Source organism: Haliotis asinina, chromosome 2, assembly GCF_037392515.1.
Source record: "Haliotis asinina isolate JCU_RB_2024 chromosome 2, JCU_Hal_asi_v2, whole genome shotgun sequence".
In the NCBI taxonomy this organism is placed as follows: Eukaryota; Metazoa; Mollusca; class Gastropoda; order Lepetellida; family Haliotidae; genus Haliotis; species Haliotis asinina.
Genome location: NC_090281.1, coordinates 1,569,087 through 1,587,500, shown reverse-complemented (window position 1 = coordinate 1,587,500; position 18,414 = coordinate 1,569,087). Strand labels below are relative to the sequence as shown.

Sequence of the window (18,414 nt, the reverse complement as noted above, 5' to 3'; positions counted from 1 at the left end):
TCAGTTTGGTCAGTTTCGGCGACGCGCTGCTGTTGTCCCATCGAAGGGTTAGTACTTTATTATGAATAAGAGTTCAGCGAAATGTTATAAATGGTTACACGTCTGACCAAATGTCAGTGTTAGCAGGCGTTGTCCGCGGCTCCGTCTTAGGACCCCTATTGTTTGTGGTGTATATCAACCACATCGTCGAAAGAATTAACAGCAATATCCGTCTCTTAGCAGATAACACATCACTTTATGCTATAATAGATGTTCCTGATGAAACTGTTCTGTGTTTTAATAATGATTTACGTTAAATTTCTGATTGGGCTGACAAACGGCAAGTTACATTTAATCCTAATAAAACAGATTCTATACAATACTCTCGTAAGATACAGCGGACCCCACAACTAAGTTTAACAATGAAGGAATGTAACATTAATGATGCTAATAGCCATAAACATTTGGGACTTACTTTACGGCACGATTGCTCCTGGGCAGATCATGTTAACTGCATTGCTAAAACTGTCTTAGAAGTTCCAAATATCTTCTCTCAAGAAAAAACTTCACAAACAATTACAAACAACGTATTTTGCCTAATTTCGATGATTGTTGTCACATCTGAGACAAACAGCGGGCATTTACACTTGAACAACTAATATTCATGCACTTAGAACTATTTGCGGTGCTGTTCGCGGTATGAGTCATAACAAAATTTATGACTAAACAAATTTCCAACCTCTATGCACTCGAAGACTTATACCAAAAAAAAACTAACATTTTTCTGTAATATATGGTTAATAATTTAACTCCACAATATTTCAGCTATCTCCTAAAGTATCTGACACAACAGTTTCCGAGACCGCTTGAAGCTTCAAACTATTGACAGTAAAAGTGCAAATTATGTCATTTCTCCCAGATATTGTAAGGTTGTGGAATTCTTTGTCTACCGATCATAGAGAATGTTGGGAAGAACTTCTGTGGGACAAGGATCAAACGACCATGTCACAAGCTCAATAACGGGTATGTCCACCATCGGTATTGAGAACACCAGTGCATCGACGACGCACAGAGCCTATCAAACGTGCAAGGAAAACTTGCGGGATGTCACGCCAGATTCCCTCAGGTTCTGTTGCAAGGTCAAGGACGTTATCTGGAGGATGAGGAGGACGTCGATCCATGTCGCCCAAAAATGCCCAGTCGGGGAGAGATCCGGTGAACTTGCTGGTCAGGGCAGTAGGTCAACGTCGTGGTGTTGCAAAAAATCCATAGCAGCCCTTGCCGTATGAGGGCGGGCATTGTCCTGTTGGAATGTTAACCGATGGCCATAACGTTGCAGAAAAGGAATTGCCACAGGTCAAACAATCTGACCCCTGTAGCCCAAACCAGTTAAGTTGCCCTGAACACTCACCAAAGGAGTTAATTGGCGTGCTCCTATACCGCCCCATATCATCATGGAACCACCGCCAAAGCCATTTCTCTCCAAGACACAGGCCTGTGCATAATGTTCTCCCACGCGTTTTTGTAGCGTCTCACCAGTGTAGAAATGATGTTCCGGTAGCAGTGGAAATGTGCAGCCAGTTGTTATTGAGACTCCCCCACGGACCATCACAGTGTCCTCATGACGTTGTGCACACGTTGGCCTTGGCATGCTACATGTATGCGTTTCAATAGCCGTTTAATGTTTTGAACGATCGCAAGGGCAGGGTTAAGCTTTCCTAAATGTAGCATTCATTTGATCTGTTTCTCTTTCCCGGAATGCACCTGCAACAACGTATTGCACGTCTCAAGGACCAAACCACTGACGTCACGGATCGTGGCACGTGCATGCATGTTGGATACATGTCACTAATCTCTGAATTTAAATTATGGTATGCACAGTTTCTTTATGTGGTTAGTATATATAATATTTTTAACAAGCGACAAGGATTTCGTAAACACTGTGATTGGTCCGCTATTGACAAGTCAATGAAATTGTGGTATTTGGATATGGTTTAAACATATTTTTATTTCGCAAGCAGTAAAACGCGGATGTTTTTAAATTTTGATAGTGAAAACGTGAAAAAGACAGACAATAACACCTTCATTTTTTATGACCACATGAATATTTTCATGCTTTCGATGTATGTTGATTATATCTGTCTGAGTTTAGATCACTGTAGCCGAGCTTGGGGCCACAGTGGATGATTTGACAAAGTCTAGTCCCAAAACATAAATCAAAGTAATTGTTTTTATAGTGATTCACAGAAATAGCGTTGACAGCTCCACTGGGAAATAAATTCCACGACAATATCGTACTGAGTTGAAAAGACTGAGAATACTCTTGCGTTCTACAGTTGATAGTTTGAAGTTGTAAGTTGGGGGAATTATGTATAATTTTCAAACCAAACAACCTATTCTGTAAGTTCTTCGACGCTTTAATCCGAGTACAGGATATCAAATGTCAAAACAAACAATGAATGATCAGTTTATCTTCTAATCATCATAGGTAGCCCCTTACAGTCTCCCTTAGAGCTGTATTCCTTTGATGTCCTGGAGATGAATAGAGAAGACCTGCAACTCCACTGTCTCCACTGTCTCCACTGTCCATGACATAGTAACCAAACACCCTGGTGTGCATAACCACGAACGTGTCAACAATGATATAAGAAAGTGAAATCCCAAATATGACATATGTTGCAATGATATAAAGGTATAAATATATGCTATGATAATAACTGCAACATATAACAAGCGAGTGTTTGGAGGAAGACACAGGCAGTTGCTTTAGAGTCGATCTACAACCAGGACGTGGACATCGCCAAGCTTGTGCGGCGTGCAGCTGTACTGCCTTTGCTGCCAGTCAAATAGTTTAAGTATCTCTTTACCATTTTCTTAACGTAATAAGAGAGTAACATTTTATTCTGATATATTTTTCTAAATATATGTAATTTATATATTATCTAACACTGTTTTGATTCTTTGTGCATCAAGGTTGAAGACGTATGGCTCAACGCCCTTGCAGGTATGCCAAATGACCCTTGCTGTCTATGTAACGACGTTCTGTGTGGAAGGCGATCTACCACTCCATTCCTGGAACCACTATGACACAACTGGCCTACGAACCGTGAAGGACAAAATCTATTCTTCAGAAGTCCAGGGAAGGCTAAGGTGTAAAGTTCGGTTTTCCCGGGAGAGCGAATTAGGGGAGTACTGCTAAAAGATGGGTGCCGCGAAGCATAAATCATGTCGAGAGTAGAGAGATATCTTTTCAAAACATCATTATAATCTTCTTCCCTTGTTTTGAACTTTATATAAGTGGCTTCTTCCCTTGTTTTGAACTTTTTAAGTGGCTTCTTCGCTGAAAAACATTGGAGGGGGCTTCATGAGTAAAGAGATCTATTTTCAAAACATTGTCATAAACGTCTTAGCATTTTAAATGTATTAGATTAGAAAAAAAAAAAACATTGGAGGAAGATTAATCCATGCTATTATAATTATGTAAGTTGCAAACCCAAGCCGAGCTGTCGTGCACATATTGGTGATGGCTGACGCACAGTTAGTGGATTAACGGTTCATGGAATGTTATGAAACACTCACACGACAGAGAATGAACAGATTCACGTGGTGTTGGTGGACAGTATATAACAGGTGTGTTTGGGGACAAACAGTTCATGGATGTTTTGTTCTCGAGACACACAACGCGTCGGGGATAGGACAAGATTTTCATGCATGTTTGTTGTATAAGCAAAATCCGCGATTCTGCACAGGAGTGTTAGGGAGAGTTAAAGGTCACATGCAACCAAATGATCAAACATAATTAAAACACAGTTATCAATCGTTCAGGATATATAAAATGCATTGGTGGTTGTGAAAAAAACACACAAATAAATAGTATTATTAGCGTATAATCGCAAATAAAAAGTGCAATATTTTGTACTCGTTTCCCTTGAAACGAAGGTAACCTCCCAGTATGGCCCGTCTCACTATGGCCCGCATGTTTTCACACCTTTTTAACTGATTCTGCTCCGAGCTCCCACTATGCACCTCCTTATAAGGCTTCCCACTATGGACCGTGACTCCATTACAGCATAGTGAACTACTGAGAACGAACACTAGCATGAACAGCTAGAAATTCATGTTACATGTGAACATAAGTCATCAATCACATCAGTCACATAAGTGAACATGCCATGATCATTGTAGTTATTGTCAACATGTCAACATGTCAACATCAGGAAGTAACACGGCCAACAACGGCACCACAAGCTGAAACATGAGGCAATGCTCCTCTCACACATCATGAACTCGGTTCAACACGGCATCAGTTGATTCTACTCTTCTGCGTTTTGAAGGCTGATGTCCACCTGACAACTGCAAAAGATAAGTCTCCTTATTAGACTGTGGTACTGTCATCTTTGGCATCTTTGGTACTGTCTTGGCCCTCTCTCTATACAAGCTGGACCCGTCAAGCAGTTGTAGGTTCGATGCTATTTCTAAAGGACTTGCCTCCGATGTTCCTGATAAGAGACTCTTGCGTTCCTCTTCATAGATTTTCGGTACTGGAGTCAGCTTATTTCTGGCTCTCTTCCTCATCTTCTGGGTGATGATATGAGCCGCAGTCTTTCCAAAGTCGATCTGATGACTGTGCTGCTGACCTCTCGTACGAACCACACCATCTGAAAAAGTGGTGATAGTTGCTGAACAATCAGGTGTTCTGCACCGCCAAATTACACTGCCATCCTTATTAGTTCTCTTCTTGTTATACTTCATCAAGTATGATGTCTTGTCCTTGTTTTCTACCTGGAACGATCTCTCCTCTAACCTCCATTTTGGATACTGACGGAACACCATCATCGCTTCTATTTATTACACTACAGTTTCCATCTCTTAAAACAACCCAACAATGCATCTCATCTCATCCACCGGCAGGAATACGTGTTTGTTAAAGCACGGAAAACCATTGCTACTCCAGAAGCAATAGCACCAGCTAATGTTTATATAAGCATGGGAAGTGCTTCTTCAGAAGCGGGAGTAAATGATTTTACAAGCATGGATAGTGTGAAAATAGTTAATATCGTTATTGCTTCTCCAGCCTAATCGGCTCTGCTTAATTAGTTAGTGTCATAACTCCCAGACTGGGCCACCTCCTTATACCAACTCCCAGACTGGGCCACCTCCTTATACCAACTCCCAAACTGGACAGTGTATTCAGTCAGCCGTAACAGGTCGAGTGCCATAGTCTCACTAAACCGAAACGAAGCAGCCGCGATACCGAGCCCAGTCAGGGCCGATGTATGTACAGTCAAGTGTAACGACGCCTTGTCATTGACCACTGGTTCATTAGCCGTTACGCTTAGCCGTCTCTTTGTTTATGGCTTGTAAGCCCGATAGGTGTTAATTTCAAGTTGCAAATGGTTCAGTAATTGAAGTTTTCGCATTGCATATTGTCATTGGCAGACAGGCAGGCAGACATATAGGTGTCAATTAGCAGACATTGAGTTTTCTCTGTGACTGAGTCTGCTCATCCCAATCAACATGACTTTTTATGTAATGAGCAGACTATTTACTTGTTTATGTACACGTTGACCTTGCATGTCACCTTTAATGAAATCCGCCTGGTCCAGTACGATGCTGGACAGAGGCTTCCTTTTATCAGGAGGAAATACTACACCACCACCGGCAGCAGAATTGACAGTTTGAAGAATGATTTATCTACAGGCACCATGTGGGAATCACCATGAGAAGGTTTTTGAGTAAATTTAAGTATTTACGTACTTGAGATACGTTGAAGTGTTGTGTCTATGGGGGGCTATGGGTGGAACTCTTTCCAATTTAGGAATTGGTTATTGTACATCTTAAAAAAAGACTTCTGGCACTACCTTCTATCTAGTTTCATTATTACGTTTGTTGTGACGTGCCACGAACTGCACCGCAAATAGTTCTCAGATCATGATTCCACGATGCCATTTAGAAAGTGGTCAAATGCAGCATATGTCATATTTGGGATTTCGCTTTCTCAGTAAAGTACAAATTCTAGTACGTTTTGGTTGAGTCCCATGTGGGGTTCGAACCCGCACCCTCAGAGTCAGGCACCTAATCGCCAGCACACTAAGTCAGATCATCAAGATGTATGTTTTCTAATGTACGCGATCCTCAGACGTACAGTTATCACAAATCTGCAATAGTCAAATATTGACAAGATAGAGAATTTACAAGATAGAGAGTCTTCATGAATAAATATGATTAAACCATACTCCCCAATCCAGTCCAAACATGCCGCTCTCTTACCTAAGATATACACCAGCGTGAACGCTACCGGTGAAGGTGAGGGCTATACTGGTTAACTGTCTCTAAGTGCAATAATAACACGTCCTGCTCACATTGTGCATACGACAATCGCTATCAGTTTAAAGGGGCACTGATGCGGAGAGATTTATGTCTCTCGCCAACGGTCTATTTACGAAACCAAGCTGAAAACTGGTCAGCACCCGCTCCCTCGACTGTGACGGACACGGGGACTGGGCTGCTGTCCACATTAGCAGAATTTCTTCACCCTAAACTGTGAGGAGGCCGGATGACCATTACATGCCGTTATTTGTAAATATCCATGGTATTCCTTGTCTAATTGTAACAAAATATCCCAGCAGTGTAGTTTATTTGTGATTCCTGGATGGTATAGGGACTGATCCAATGTGATCATATTTCTGTGTTTTTTATCTCGATATTTAATCATGCCATGTGAAAATATGATGCCTACGGCCACGTAGCAAGCCATGAGGGTTGACTGAGCTGTCATAGCAAAATTAATACGCACATTTTGATAGCTACGATTCCGGTTTATTATCTGTGATAATAAAAACACGCAGTTGATTTATTTGAGTTTGTAAACTAATAACAACGACTTTTCCATTGGTAGAGAAATCTAGGTTTTCTTCAACGTAAAAAAAACTGGTTATATCTAGTTACCCAAGTACACAGTAAATGCCTGTAGATATGTATTTCTTATGTAAGAACGAAGTTCCGTTGGTATCCTCAAAACAGTTTCGGCCCATAAGTGTTTTCAGGCTGCATGCGACACAGAGTTACAAAAATAAACATCGATCAAAGGATTAACCGATAACATTATTAGCTATTTCATTATTAGTTAACTAAATTACTTAGAATGGCGGAAATTATACAATTAGCTGCCACGTGTGCTATCTTGGGTGACCAATGAGAGGTTTATCAGGTTTTCACCAATGTGAAATGATGTGTTACTTTTTCGCGAATCGCCTCGATGGCCTCTTGGGAGGACACTAGGATACTATCTACCAACAACAACAACAACTGGCGCCAAAGGAAACTACAAGAGGCCATCGAGATCCGGAGACAGAAACCAGCAATCAACCGTGACCAAAGAGTGTACCTACCAAGTGCGTGGGACTTATTGATAAATTAATCTCATCTATCTGTGTACATTCTATCTATGTAATTCATTAGTGTTTACACAACAGTGTGCTAATGTATAGCCAATCTACCCATGTACATCCTTATCAGCAAGTGTTTGTACATCATCAACCCTCATGTAAATCATGTTCATCAACTGTCATGTAAATCATGTACATCATCCTTAATCCCCAATCATGTGTTATGTAAACATCATCCAATCATGCTTAATGTATCACCATTGGCTTCCATCCTTATCCCCAATCATGTACATCGTCCTTATCCCCTATGTGTGGTATGTCAACATATCCTATCATCTGTAATGTATTACCATTGGTTTCCATCATTGTTATCATAACTGTCGGCTTCCTATCAGTGCTTGTTTATACTGGCTTCCAGCTTTCGTTACTAAAATATGGCATAAATGGTAAAATACTAACCCTTGTTAAAAATATGTACCATAACATAAAATCGGCTGTTATGTTTGATATCCATATAACCTCGTACTTCCCATGCAACACAGGGGTGCGACAGGGGGAAAATCTTTCCCCTTTATTATTCTCACTATTCATAAATGACATCGAATCACACCTTTACAGTCAAGGATGTACAGGTATTAATTTTGAACAATCTGCTGAAAAGAACATCACTGTTTGGATAAAATTTATAATTTTACTATATGCCGATGATGCTGTCTTGGTAAATGACAATCCCAATGATTTGCAGTTGTCTCTGAATTCATTTTATGACTACTGTAGTCAGTGGAGGTTAAAAGTAAGTCTCTCTAAAACCAAAATCGTTGTATTCGGTAGTGGCCCTTCCCAAAAACTCGAAAAGAAACTACATTTTACTTACGGGGGCGAACCAATCGAAATTGTTGATAGCTATACTTACCTTGGTATCAAGCTTCACCGTAATGGACGATTTGTAAATGCAATCAAAAGTCTTGTAGAAAATGCAACTAAAGCAATGTTCTCTCTTCTGAAAAGAGCACGTAATTTGAATCTACCTTTAGACTGTTTGATGTCAGCTTTCGACACAATGATAGCTCCCATATTAATGTATGGTTCAGAAATATGGGGTTATGAAAGCTTATTGTTACTTGAAAAAACACATTTGAAATTTCTAAAATACGCCAGTGGTCTTAGAAACTCAACTCCCAACTATATGGTATATGGAGAATTTGGAAGATATCCTCTATACATTAAAATATATAAAAGAATTATCTCACTCTGGCATAAAATAGCTATAAACCCACTCAATATGAAACTGTCAACTATGTTATATAACTTTGTAACATCATCTTTACCGAACGTTGTAAACCAATTACAATGGTTTAAACGTGTTAAAGATATTTTAGATAATTGTGGACTTTCAGAAATATACAAAAACCCTTTTCTTTGCTCAACTGAATACTTGGTATCTAAAATAGAATTAACATTAAAAGACCAGTATCTACAATATTGGCATTTTGAACTGTCCTCCAGTTCCAAAGGTAAATTCTATCAAACTGTTAAAGACACTATACTATTTGATAACTATCTGTTTCTTCCTAAAGAAATATATATACCGATTCTTAAATTCAAGCTGTCTAACCATAATCTACCCATCGAAACAGGACGCTGGTCCAATACTCCAAAAGAAAATAGACTTTGTAAACTTTGTGATTCTCCGTCTGTTGGGGACGAATTCCATTATCTTTTTAAATGCGAAGCTCTTCTCCAACAGCGGGTGATGTACATCCCAGAATACTTCTAGAAATGGCCAAATGCATTCAAACTAAAAAAACTATTCTCAGTACAGAAAACAAAACACATTAAAAACCTCTCTAAGTTTTTGAATACTCTTTCTAGCATGCTCAAATTGTAGTTATTGCACTTCAATTTATGAGATGTTTTATCCGCCATCTTGATTGAAGATACATTTCCATCCACAATGTTTTCTCATGTACCACCGTAGGTGGGTCTTCTCCGAGAATAAACTGTTCTGTTCTGTTCTGTTGATTCAGTCCACTTGTTACTTTGTTATTGTTTTACCTGTACATATAAATACAGCTCTGTACCCCATTCTCAATCACCTGATGAAGGAGTAAGCATTAACTCCGAAACGTTGTGTTCTTATAATAAAGAAGCTGATATCCATAAAAATCTTCATTCATACTTGTATGCATTTCGAAACATATCACAAAGAAGCGATCTGCGAATGTATAACAGGAATGTAATATCTAGATATTTTATAGTTTGCCTACATGAATATGTTACAACTTCACGACGAAAACAATGATTCTGTTGAAAGCTACGACAACGTAATAAAAACAAAACCCAAAAATTAAAATTAAAACAGATTAAAGTTATAGGAGCAATGTCAGGCTCTTACCTTCTTCGAGGGATGTATCCATCAATATCCATACAAAACGAGTGATATATAATCCATCTGCAGATTTCCCAAGTGATGTGTCTTTCAACAATCTAATATACGAAATGTATCGTTTCAGGTTTTTCAGATTGCTATATAGTCTCATTGGTCAACTCCTTGGATAATGTGCGTCATTATTTTAAGAAAATTATTTAGTTAGCCATTAAGGAGCAATCAACCAAAGTATTAGCGATTAATCCTTTGACAGAAGGGTCTTGTTTTTACATAGACACAGACACAACAGAGTGTATTCAAGTATAGATTAGTATATGTACGTACATAAACACTACCTTTTGACAAATCCCCCATTTAAATCCCCATAAAACTAATTAATCAATCAGCGTGTAATCGGTTAATCCTTTGATCGATCCAGACACAAGAAATGCCAAATGGGCACCTTTGTCGGGTAATCTAAGTGGCGTTACCACTAATTATATCTGCTGTAAATTCATTAACAGAGCATCAAGTGAATGATGACAAATAATGTGTTGGTTTATACCACCTAACACGGATTACAACCTAGCGACACCAAGTGATTTTGACAGAATCGTCAATGAGAACAAGGGTTTTAACTCGGAAACTAGGCAAAGCAGGAGACAAAACTAAATGATAGTAGATTGTGAGAACATATAGCTTTCATTTTTCACAACAGCTTTCGCGATAAACAAAATAATTTACCCCCTGAAATGTAGATGAATTTTGCACAGAACCTCATATCTATACCTACTATTACGTCATGGAGACGAGCCGCTCTGATTCATTGAAAATTCGTTTGCGGCTGAGAATTGTGCACTGTTGTCAAAAAGGTCGATTTAAGTTAATTAAAGATCGAATTGATTAGTTTTAATGACGGGGTTTCATTTAGTGTCAATTAGTGATTTATGCATTTGCACCCCTGGAGTGTATGTGATCTTTAAATGTTACAGTCATGTTAGACATTTACTATAGTATAATCAGACCTTGTGTTCTTTTATTAATTTTCATCATCATATAAATATGACAATAAACTAATTAGGCTTATGAGACAAAATATAAAGACGGACATTGGTTTCGTTATTTTCCCGTCCTATTAGGTTTTTACCATTCTACCAGTGGCAGATGATTAACCTTCAAAGTGTTTCATTTGTTTTCACAATACATTTGTAATGAAGTAAAAATGACTTCACCTTATTTGATCTATCTATAATTAAACTCTCAGTTGCGCATTCTGGGATATCATCCGGGTACTCACGGGAGAAAAACCATAACAAAAGGAACAACCAGTGCACGGAAATTGCTCCGCATCAGGGCCCCTTTAAGGTTGGACTGTCCGTATCAGCGCACCCAGCGAATAAGAGAGGGGAGCATTGAAAAGATCGTCATTTGGTGACTCATAAATTGTTATTACATCGCCTTCACATACCATTCATCTCTATTACGTCTGACACCCTTATACCACACAGGGTAAATTCCACACAGACCTAAGTCCGCTGAACTACAAGTGTGTCATTCAATAGAGCCACAGATCGCAGTGTTGTTGCTCACAGCCTCCGTCAGACACACCAAACCCTATATAAAGTTGCTGTGTTAGTTTCTTTTGACACAGATCGCGACACCGCCACCGCGAGTCTGCCTTTCCTGAATGATGGGTGGTATTCAGGTAGATCTATTGAAAAATGAACACTGGTATAAAGGTATATATACGTACATATACTTACACATCTGTCTCCTGCGTGACATGCTGTATTTCAAACTGATGTAAGAAGGCAAGCAAACAATTCTGTTTCCGTCCTCGTCACAAGCAGAAACTGTGTGATTTTTTTCTGTAAACACCGAGAGAGCCGAGTGTGCTCACTGTAGACAGGACATTCTCAGCCACTCATCACTTACCCTGTGAGGTAGGTTCAACATGATCGGAATTCACATATGCTAGTATGTACTCCCCTTCCAGTCCGTCTGTCGCTTCCACGTCATCGTTCGGCAAAGTCCGGCGGTCGTCATCGCATTGTATATTTTAATCGCAAAGGGGGAAAGACATACACCAGCGTGAACGCTACCGGTGAAGGTGGAGGCTATACTGATTAACTGTTTCTAAGTGCAATAGTAACACGTCCAGCTTACATCGCGCATACGACAATCGTATCAGTTTAAGGTTGGACATACCATGCGTCTGTTATATGTCTGACACCTTATTCCACACAGAGTAAATTCGTTCCGCTGAACTACAAGTGTGCCATTCAATAGAGCTACACATCGCAGGGTTGTTTCTCACAGCCTTCCTCAGACACACGACCCCCTTCACTCAAAACAACGTGTGGTGGAGAGACTCTCTTTTTTTTTGTAATGAATACTTGAGCGAGACAGACTAGTACAGCCCTTCCCAAAGTATAGAAATCCTTTTGAGAACGTAAATAAATACGACAGTTAGAAAAGAAAGAACATGGGAAAACATATTCTCTGGGGATGGCCTAAAAGTCGGGCCAAGAAAAGTCGGACTGGGCCGGGCCACCGGGTAGTACTAAAAGGGATTGCAGAATATTAAAACGAAATCTGCGGATTTGGGTAGCTAGAACTCCGATGAAAAACTAACGTTGATAACATATAGAGAGTCCCAGAGAAGAAAATGTCTTGTTGTTATGTGTTGTCCGTGATATGTCTGTGTGAGAAGGTTACTTACTTCTCTTAGCGTGTGACATCCTGGGGTTCTGGGCAGAAAGTGACAGTATTTTTACAGCTTTTCTTTCCTTAATTAAAACAGTTGGGGTTTCCTAATTAATATAACCTTTATTGTCTCATGCTGAATCAGCAGAGGATGTTTATGTTTAAGAGGGGCGGGCGTTGGCGAGAGCCAGTGGGCAACTGCGACATGATTATAAATATGTGTTAAAAGATTTTAAATCGCAACATTTTGTAATAGGTTATAGAGGATCAAACAACAAAGGGAAAACGCATTCGCACGCGCAAAAATCGCATGTATTGCCACTGTATTCTAAAAAGCACAAATCCACAAATTTACTAGTACACATGACAGACAAAATGCAATAGCATCTACCTTAAAAACACTTAGTAGAGCATGTGCAAACACATTTCCTCAAAGCGCAGCACTCCTTTCTGTATAGTCTCAACATATACACTGTATCACAAGCGTTCGGTCCGGCTTTGAACGTTCCGCTAGAAGCATCTTTCATCTCTCAAATGTATTTTCAAGTGTATTTAAACCCATAGATTGGTATCATATCTACCTAAACATCACATTGTAGTGTTACAAAATGCAACATGTAAAGATAACCGGTCCCTTAAAGTGAATTACCTGTCTTTCCAACATAGCCTCGACCGAAAGTGTTAAGTTTCTGTTCGGTCCAAGTTGGCCCGACATCTCAAAAGCGCCTTACGCCTCACAGATGTATCTTAAATTCTATTTAAATCCATAGTTTAGTATAATATCTACCTAAATACGGCTTCTCAGGGTTTCAGAGGGTTGTGTTTGAAACAAACACGTTGCTTAAAGTGAACCCTATTTTGTATACATTCTCAACAAAGGCACAGTATCACAAGCTTTCGGTTCGGCTTGGCCCGAGTTCCCTAAAGCAGCTTAAACCTGACACATGTATGTAGAAATGTATTTAAATCCTTAGATTGTTATCATATCTACCTAAATACTACTTTATCACGTTATCAAATGCAACATGTAAAGAAAACTGGCTCATTAAAGTGAAGCCCTTTACTCACTCAACATTGCGTCAATCCAAAGTGTTAAGTCTCTGTTCGGCCCGACATCTCAAAAGCACCATACACCTCACAGATGTATCTTAAATTCTATGTGAATCCATAGTTTAGTACCCTATCTGCCTAAATACGACTTTACAGAATTTCAAAGCGTTGTGTTTGAAACAAACACATTGCAACAAAGGCACAGTATCATAAGCTTTCGGTCCGGCTTGGCCCGAGCTCCCGACAGCAGCTTAAACCTGACACATGTATCCAGAAATATGTTGAAATCCATCGATTGGTATTATATCTACCTAAAGATTTATTTGTAATGCAATGATAAAGTGAAGATAACCGGTCCCTTAAAGTGAAGCCCTTTTGGCTTTACATTCTCAACAAAGCCTCGATCAAAAGTGTTCACAAGCAGAAACTGTGGGATTTTTTTCTGTAAACACCGAGAGAGCCGAGGGTGCTCAATGTTTGCTTAAAACATCTTCGTCTTCACTGTGCGGACTTATGAACTTGATGGACCTGTTACTTACACCTGCATCCAGCTTGCTTAATTACCCCTGTCTAAATTGCAGTCAGCTAGGTGTTGTGATTCAATCAACATACTGATGCCCTTAATTACCTGTCAGGGGCCTTCTAGGGTCCATGCAGGTAGCAAAGGTACTGTAAGTCCCCATGGTCCCTAGTATGGTGATCTACCTTCAGTTGTTGGCAATCTACAACCTGGTTTTATGTTGTATTGTCCGAATAGTTATATTAGTTTTAACTTTCCACACTAGTTTTAATCCCATTTATGACATTCTAGTTGTGTTACTGTCCTTCGTTGACAGGTTTTTATAGCATTCATATATTTCATTTCAGTATTAAACGTTCTCGTCACGATATGGCTGAGATATTGCAGATGTGACGTTAAATATTAACTCACTCACTCAGGGGCCTTCAGTGTTATTGATTACTCCACCGTTTCTTTATAACGTTTTTCACAATGACTGACTAAATTACAAATACTAAAATGAGACATTTGTTTGATTATATATATATAAACATATAATAAACTGAAAAAATAGTAGAAGATATTACACCCAATAATATGACATGAAACGCTTGAAAGGCTTGGGGTTTTTTTCAGTGGTTAAGAATATAGGTTTTCCGCACATTTTTTATTGCACACACATCAATGAATACTATCACAGATACCGATAGACGAGTGAGGCTATTCATGGCATGATTTAAAACATATCAGAAACTTAATACGTATCAGAAGATATTAGCTAACACGAGACATCTTACGGAATCGGCGTACATTATTGGTTACATTCTTTGAACATACGAAACTAGGAAAACACATCCAATATGTCTCTAGGTTGTCCAGCTCCGGACCAGGAGAAGTTTGTTTTCACTGCATGAGCTTTGCAATACAAAGGCTACTTGGAGATGCTGTTTCCGGATATTGTAAACTTGTAGCCTTTCAGATAAACTTGTTTTCCTGAACTCACATACAGACAATAAAAGCACTAAAGAGGGGCGTGGGAGAAGTATGTTTTCATTAACCCTCAGTGTCTCACGTAACTTTCTCCACATGTATCCCTATAAAACTGGCCGATTTGGGCAGTATCAACCTGTTTTCAAATCATCTGATCTGAAAATGTCTGCATTATTTGTTTGCGATCCGTTGTTGAAGTGTGTTGGACGTTATACGGAGAAAGGAGGGATCGTGACAAGGTCTCTGTTCGGAGCCAAGGTGGCTGACATTCCCGATCTCTTGTGGGACTTTAAGGTAGGAAACAGTTGAAGAATGTAGGATTTTGCACAGAATGAGGATTATTTCACGTGCGTAGTCGTAATATATCATTGGATATTGCAAGCTACAAAGCGCATATTATATTTTGATCGCCCATATGGATTCATTTCTGAAGTAATTTTTAATTCTAAATGATGTCCTGTAGTGATACTCTGCCTTTATTGAGAATGTCTAGAAAATAGGGCTCACTTAAGCAACATGCTTGATAACATTATGAAGTAGTATTTAGGTAGATATGGTGCCATTCTCTCGATGTAATTACAATTGAAGATGCATGTTCTATTTCTAAGTTGCTTTTGAGAGCTCGGACCAAGTCGGACCGAAAGCTTGTGATACTGTGCCTTTATTGAGAATGTCTAGAAAAAAGGGTTGACTGTAAACAACATGCTTGCTTCAAATACTACGTTTTGAGACTCAACAAAGAGGTATTTAGATAGACAGAATAGTCATCTGTAATTGTAAACACAAAACAGTACACGTGTGTTAGGTTTACGCTGTTTTTGAGAGGTCGGGCCAAGTCGGGCCGAATAGAGACTGAACACTTGTGATCGAGGCTATGTTGAGAATGAAGTGAGAAAAGGGCTTCACTTTAAGGGGCCAGTTTTCTTTACATGTTGCACTTGATAACATTATGAAGTAGTATTTAGGTAGATATGATGCCAATCTATCGATTTAATTACAGCTGAAGATGCAGGTTCTAGGTTTCAGGTGGTTTTGAGACCTCGGGCCAAGCCGGACCGAACTGTTGTGGTCGAGATGATGTTTAGAGTGTGGGGAAGAGATCATATCTTGCATGCTTTAAATACTATGAATAATGAATTTATGGGGTGGTATTATTTGGATGAATGAAATCAAATACTTATGCAGTTAAAATCTTGTTTCTTTTATCGATTCCACTTTTAGACGTAATCTCGGTCAGCCAGCTCGTAGGAAACTCGTCTTCATGAGTTTTAGCCGATTTATTCGTAGTAAACTATATATGACACGCGTTTGTGGCTTGAAATTCATTATTATTATCAAGGATGTATGTTGCCTTAATCATTTGTAGGCATAGTGCTCATTAATGGGTTTATTATCCAATAATATATTTGGCCCGCCATGGCCCGGCCGGCCCCGACTTTTAGGCCATCCCAGCAAACTGGAAGCTTGTAAATGATGTTTCTATTCTTCCTCTCCCTGTTGTCATAAGTGGATACCAAGCAATGTATATCCTTTTCGTTGTGTAAACACTTTGTACTTACCGGTTTCAACATACATTCATGCATAGGGTCTCAGATTTTCATAACACTGTAAGAGTGCGCCCCAAAAAGGGACAAAATGTAGATAATTGCACTTTGCACTCTTTGGAAAAAAAGAAAAGAAAAACAACCCCGAAAGTTCCAAACACATTCTGATGAACTTACTTATTTAAAACGGGGACCAATAAAAAGATCATCGAACGTCACACTTCGCCGAATTGACTTGTGAGTTACCTCGCCACCTTGCTTAGCAAGAAACCAAAGGTAATGTGAATGGTTCAACCACAATTTACTGAGCTTCATTCACGTTTATGCTGCAAGTTTCTATCTTTAGCAACAGGAGAGAAATGCTTTTGGGGAGTACACATCCCCAAAATGGGACGATATGCATAAATGGGTTAACCCCCTTGATTTCTCAAAATACAGCAAATCTTTAATCCCGCCTTCCTTGTAAATCATATTTTGATGTTCACGTGATGACGGGGCAAGTAGCGGCCCACAGAAGCGGTGTTGTAAGCAGTAAGAACGTTGTAAATCCATACCAAACTTTGTTAGGTTATAAACGCTCTTCCCAAAACATTGGAGTCCTGTGTGCTATAGTTCCTCTAAAATGACTTCATTTATCCAGTATACCACAGAAGAAATCACTCTTTCAGTCCACACATATAAATGTAAACAGTACTCTCTCGCGTCTCATTTGTCCCAGTACTGATCCCATCGCATCCACTGTGAGATTCAGTTCAGCAAGGTCAAGTGGCCAGGGAGACCTAGATTATCCGTTGCTATGGCTGACTATATGCGCTACACAAACATGCAGACTTATTGCACGTAGGTGTATTAGTGTGTCTCGATGGCCATCTGGCCTAGTATTTGTGTAGTCTATTTCCTTTTACCATTGCCATTTTAACTGATATGTACATTCCCGTGATACAAAACTAAACTGTTTTGTCTGTCTGTTTTATGCAGTTTTTATGCAATGTAAAAACAATGAAAGATCTTTTTACTACTGTTAATACTCTTTCAATTATGTTTAAGGAAATTGATTTATTTAATGAATTCTGCTTAATATATTGTGTAAATAGCTATATTTTAAAGATTGGAAGTTTAGATTAGTAACTGAGATTGTTAGTGGCTGTACCCTCAAAGGGGGCTGAAGTATTGTAAAATTAGTGTATTTCTGAGAGGGTACGTAAGTCCCAAAGCATTCCGGGTCAGTTTAGACCTCCTATTATTCTTAAATCGTAGTATATATGTTCTTTTAATTATGGATAAATGTTTCTACAGTCGCCAGCAGCTGAAGCATGGTGTAAATCCAGCAAGGGTCCATGCATGTAACAAATGTACAGCAAGTCCCCATGGTCCCTGGTAGGGTGATCTACCTTCAGCTTTTGGCGATCTATAGCTCGTTTTCATATTGTATCGTCCTCTATAGTGCAACTGTTTAAGACTTCAGTACTAGTTTTAAATATATATCTGTTATAATTTAGCGGTTTTACTGTCCTTCTTTGACATGCGTTTATCATTTAATTTTAATGATTATAGATCTGTTTTCTTTTCGTCACGACATGGCTGAAATATTGCCGTTGTGACTTAAAATCTTAACTCACTCACTCACTCTACATGACGGTCTCCCCAATTAGCAGAGAAGTTTGACTTAATTCCGCTGGTTCATGCAAGTTGATAGCTGACAACTAAGCATTCACAGTGCCTCTGTCTAACGATGCCGTTCTATTAAAAAAGATACAGATAAGATTGACAAAAGACTGCTGTCTAGTATTGTTTCAATCTACAAACACTACGTGCACGTGAGAGGTCGCTGTGACATGAGGTTTGGGATAAATCTCTGTGTCTTGAAATTAGAAACGAAGCCTCGACACT

General features: G+C 39.2%; 1 protein-coding gene across 1 annotated transcript in view; it reads right to left on the bottom strand.

Moving 5' to 3' along the window:
• The window catches only part of LOC137273105 (galactoside alpha-(1,2)-fucosyltransferase 2-like), a 73,870-nt gene extending 62,134 nt beyond the window's left edge, over positions 1 to 11,736 (bottom strand). The window contains exon 1 of the mRNA XM_067805561.1: positions 11,671 to 11,736. The gene's annotated coding sequence lies outside the window, so the exon portion shown is untranslated. The remainder of the gene's footprint in view (positions 1 to 11,670) is intronic.
• Positions 11,737 to 18,414: the final 6,678 nt, after the last annotated feature.